The sequence below is a fragment of the Nicotiana sylvestris genome, chromosome 10 (assembly GCF_000393655.2).
Source record: "Nicotiana sylvestris chromosome 10, ASM39365v2, whole genome shotgun sequence".
NCBI classification, from domain to species: domain Eukaryota; kingdom Viridiplantae; phylum Streptophyta; class Magnoliopsida; order Solanales; family Solanaceae; genus Nicotiana; species Nicotiana sylvestris.
In genome coordinates, this window is record NC_091066.1 from 82,143,706 (window position 1) to 82,149,213 (window position 5,508).

Sequence of the window (5,508 nt, forward strand, 5' to 3'; positions counted from 1 at the left end):
AAGGAAAATCATTTGATTTTGAATTTTTTGGGAGTAATTCTCATATAGGGCAAAAATCACGTGCTTACAGCTGCCCCTCTTTGCCCGGATACATGAAGGGTTTTCGTGCAAAGATAAAGCGAGCGATTTTTGCCCATCCGAGTACTCCGTGTGAAGTATTTTTTGAAAAAGATTTAACCGAACCTTTGCTTCAAAGGTTTCCTATATATCCCTGGCTAAAGGGGAATCAGGTTAATGTAGTTCGGGAAGCTTTGGTAGCTGGGACTACAGTGGGACTGCAATGTTGCTGCTGTTGCATGCTGTTATCACTGCTTACCGATATCCTTGTTACACCGTGCTTAAAAGAAAACAAGAAGCTAGGCTAGACTGAAATTTGTTCTTGTTGCCTTGCTTTCTTGTCGGCTTGTGTTTCATCCGGTGCTTTTCTTCTGTGAATTTGGGAATGATACTGGCCCTTTGCTTTTCTGAATACCAGTTTTCATCATTTTGCTCGGTCCGCTAGGGACATGGCTTTCTTCATCAAGCTTTTCAGCGGTTCCTCTGGTGGGTACGGCTCTCTTCATCAGATCTGTTATGCTGGGCATTTTACTGGTGGGCGACCTAGAACATGAATGTATTCCCGCATTTTACTGGTGGGCGACCTAGAACAGAAAGTATTCCCGCATTTTACTGGTGGGCGACCTAGAACATGAATGTATTCCCGCATTTTACTGGTGGGCGACCTAGAACAGAAAGTATTCCCGCATTTTACTGGTGGGCGACCTAGAACATGAATGTATTCCCGCATTTTACTGGTGGGCGACCTAGAACAGAAAGTATTCCCGCATTTTACTGGTGGGCGACCTAGAACATGAATGTATTCCCGCATTTTACTGGTGGGCGACCTAGAACAGAAAGTATTCCCGCATTTTACTGGTGGGCGACCTAGAACATGAATGTATTCCCGCATTTTACTGGTGGGCGACCTAGAACAGAAAGTATTCCCGCATTTTACTGGTGGGCGACCTAGAACATGAATGTATTCCCGCATTTTACTGGTGGGCGACCTAGAACAGAAAGTATTCCCGCATTTTACTGGTGGGCGACCTAGAACATGAATGTATTCCCGCATTTTACTGGTGGGCGACCTAGAACAGAAAGTATTCCCGCATTTTACTGGTGGGCGACCTAGAACAGAAAGTATTCCCGCATTTTACTGGTGGGCGACCTTAGAACAGAAAGTATTCCCGCATTTTACTGGTGGGCGACCTAGAACAGAAAGTATTCCCGCATTTTACTGGTGGGCGACCTAGAACAGAAAGTATTCCCGCATTTTACTGGTGGGCGACCTAGAACAGAAAGTATTCCCGCATTTTACTGGTGGGCGACCTAGAACAGAAAGTATTCCCGCATTTTACTGGTGGGCGACCTAGAACAGAAAGTATTCCCGCATTTTACTGGTGGGCGACCTAGAACAGAAAGTATTCCCGCATTTTACTGGTGGGCGACCTAGAACAGAAAGTATTCCCGCATTTTACTGGTGGGCGACCTAGAACAGAAAGTATTCCCGCATTTTACTGGTGGGCGACCTAGAACAGAAAGTATTCCCGCATTTTACTGGTGGGCAACCTAGAACAGAAATGTAAAGACTGAAAAGTATGCCTATGGGTAAAAGTAAACTTAGGAGGAAATGCGTCTCCTATGGGTAAAAGTAAACTTAGGAGGAAATGTGTCTCCTATGGGTAAAACTAAACTTAGGAGGAAATGCATCTCCTATGGGTAAAATGAACTTAGGAAGTGCTTCTTCTATCGGTAAAACTAAACTTAGGAAGTGCGTCTCCTATTAATGAAATCTTTAACTTAGGAAGTGCGTCTCCTATGCGTGAAATCTTTAACTTAGGAAGTGCGTCTCCTATGCGTGAAATCTTAATTCAGGAAGTGCGTCTCTTCTGGGTAAAATAAACTTAGGAAATGTGTCTCTTATGGGTAAAACTTAGGAAGTGCGTCTCCTATTGGCAAAACTAGACCTAGGAAGTGCGTCTCCTATTGGTAAAGGCGTGGAATATATTCCCTTGTTATACAGGTGGGCGCCTAAAATATAAAATGGATAGACAAAAAAGCATTCATCTCGTTATTCAGGTGGGCGCCTGGCTTCAACAACAACTTTGAAAAAATAAAATCCTATTTGAGGGCGGATGAACCCAACGTATCCTATTTGAGGGCGGATGAACCCAACGTATCCTATTTGAGGGCGGATGAACCCAACATATCCTGTTTGAGGGCGGATGAACCCAACATATCCTATTGGAGGGCGGATGAACCCGACATATCCTATTTGAGGGCGGATGAACCCGACATATCCTATTTGAGGGCGGATGAACCCGACATATCCTATTCAAGGGCGGATGAACCCGACATATCCTATTCGTGGGCGGATGAACCCAAAATATCCTATTCGAGGGCGGATGAACCCGACATATCCTATTCGAGGGCGGATGAACCCGACATATCCTATTCGAGGGCGGATAAACCCGACATATCCTATTCGAGGGCGGATGAACCCGGCATATCCTATTCGAGGGCGGATGAACCCGACATATCCTATTCGAGGGCGGATGAACCCGACATATCCTATTCGAGGGCGGATGAACCCGACATATCCTATTCGAGGGCGGATGAACCCGACATATCCTATTCGAGGGCGGATGAACCCGACATATCCTATTCGAGGGCGGATGAACCCGACATATCCTATTTGAGGGCGGATGAACCCGAACTATCCTATTCGAGGGCGGATGAACCCGACATATCCTATTCGAGGGCGGATGAACCCGACCAATCCTATTCGAGGGCGGATGAACCCGACATATCCTGTTTGAGGGCGGATGAACCCGACATATCCTGTTTGAGGGCGGATGAACCCGACATATCCTGTTTGAGGGCGGATGAACCCGACATATCCTATTTGAGGGCGGATGAACCCGAACTATCCTATTTGAGGGCGGATGAACCCGACATATCCTATTCGAGGGCGGATGAACCCGACTATCCTATTTGAGGGCGGATGAACCCAGCATATCCTGTTTGAGGGCGGATGAACCCGACATATCCTATTCGAGGGCGGATGAACCCGACATATCCTATTCGAGGGCGGATGAACCCAACGTATCCTGTTTGAGGACGGATGAACCCGACATATCCTATTTGAGGGCGGACAAACCCGACATATCCTGTTTGAGGGCGGATGAACCCAAACTATCCTATTGGAGGGTGGATGAACCCGACTTATCCTATTTGAGGGCGGATGAACCTGAACTATCCTATTTGAGGGCGGATGAACCCAACATATCCTATTCGAGGGCGGATGAACCCGGCATATCCTATTCGAGGGCGGATGAACCCGGCATATCCTGTTCGAGGGCGGATGAACCCGACATATCCTATTTGTGGGCGGATGAACCCGACATATCCTATTTGAGGGCGGATGAACCCGACATATCCTGTTTGAGGGCGGATGAACCCGGCATATCCTATTCGAGGGCGGATGAACCCGACATATCCTGTTCGAGGGCGGATGAACCCGACAAATCCTATTCGAGGGCTGATGAACCCGACATATCCTTAAAACTTGAAAATTTCTTACCTCAAATACTTGTTGGGGATTATTTTGCTTGGGATGAATTTTCCCTTTCTACCTTCCCCATTATGGGTGGTCGAAAATCCGTTGAAGATGCTTCTACATCTCGATGATCTGCTGGGGATAACTCTGCTGAAGATAACTCTGCTGAGTAAATATGTTATCTTACTCCTTCCAGAACTACTTCCTTTTGAGTAGGATGTTTCATCCCCTGCAAACTACTTCCCCTTTTTATTTTTTATTTTATTTTTATTTTTATTATTAGCTTCTTCCTTTGAAGACTAACTCCCTTGAGACTCGTTTTATCTTTCCCCGAAAGAAACCGCTGAGGATACCGATTTTCACCAAACTTGTGTTGGACTCCTCGAAACTGCTAGGGATAACACTGTCGGGGAATTATTTACTTACCTGTTGGGGGTAAAATGTTATCAGCTGGGGATAAAGCTGTCGAGGATAACACTGTTGGGGGATTCTGATTCCTTCAGAACTAGTGCTTCACTCTTCGGAAGGCTGTTGGGAATGATGCTGGCTTCTTGCTTTTTCTAAGCTCAAGTTTCATCCATTTGCTGGAGAACGACTTCCTCCATTGAAACTTATTATGTTGGGAGCAACAATGGTTCAAAGACCACTTCCCTTGAGACTGGCGTTATCTTTATTCTTCCCCGAATGGGTACCTGACTTCCAGAAAATTTTCTAAATGGAAGGAAAATTTTCTGCCCCAGTTTGATAATATCCCTTGTGGCATGCATTTCTGGCCTCAATGTCATTTCCTTTACCTGCTTCAAATCAAACAGAATTTGTTAGTTTAAAATGTGGTGGTTGGTTGTGATACTCCTACTGGGATGGTTTTCTTTTTCTCTTCCTTGCTCTGCGTTCCACAACTTGTTGGGGATGATATTATTTGCTGGGGATAATCCCTTCCTGCTGGGGATATCCCTCTTCTTTTGTGACATAGCTCGGAAACTTGCATTTTTCCGACCTTTTAGTCTCGCATGAATTTCCCAAATCATGCTCACTGCTCTCCTTGCTTTGTTCACGGGCCTTGGTTTTGGCAAGGATATCCCTCTTGACACTCGTCAATCCTTTTGTCAATTCCCTTTTGCTGGGGATATTTTTTCTTGACATTGGCCTCGCGCTTGTTCCTTGCTGACTATACCGCTTGGATGTACTAGTCAGATCTCATCTTGCATAATTGGAGAGTTGATGGCATATTTTGAAGTCAATTCACACTTGTTCTGACCAAACAGACTCTATTGGGGAATTTTTCTATGAAAGGAAAAAGATAAAAGGGAACAGAATAAAAAGACGAAGGAAAAAGAGGACTCTTTAACAAAAGAAACTATAACTAAAAATCTATCAAATACAGATACTGACTCTAATGGTCATGACATGCACATGTGGCCTATCCTCCGTCGTCAATCGTCTTTCAAGACCTTCAATTGGTGATTCCCCATCTGATTCTCAATCTTATTCGACTTGTAGTGCCCGAAGGGTTTTCACTATCAAGTCTCTCTCATTTTGGTTTGTCTCTCAGCTTTCATCGCCTTATGGTGCCTGTGAAGGTTTTCACCGATAAGACTCTCTCATTTGTATCACTTTCCAGCTGGGGATTTCGAGTGTTGCCGGTATGACTCTTTCTGCTGGGGATTAGAGTCTTTTCTGCTGTGGAACAGAATGTTATGTTCACCGGTAAGACTCTCATTTGTCTGACTTGGCATCTTTTGAAGACTGATCAGAAGGTCTTTCTTTGGACCATAATGTGGGTTTTGGATAGGGCTAGAAAGAAAAGGTATTAAAGGCTCAAAAAATGCATTAATTTTGGGTTATTAGTTACAACCTTCGGAATTAGATTTATTTACAACAAACGCAACCTTTGCCCCAGTTTCTTGCTT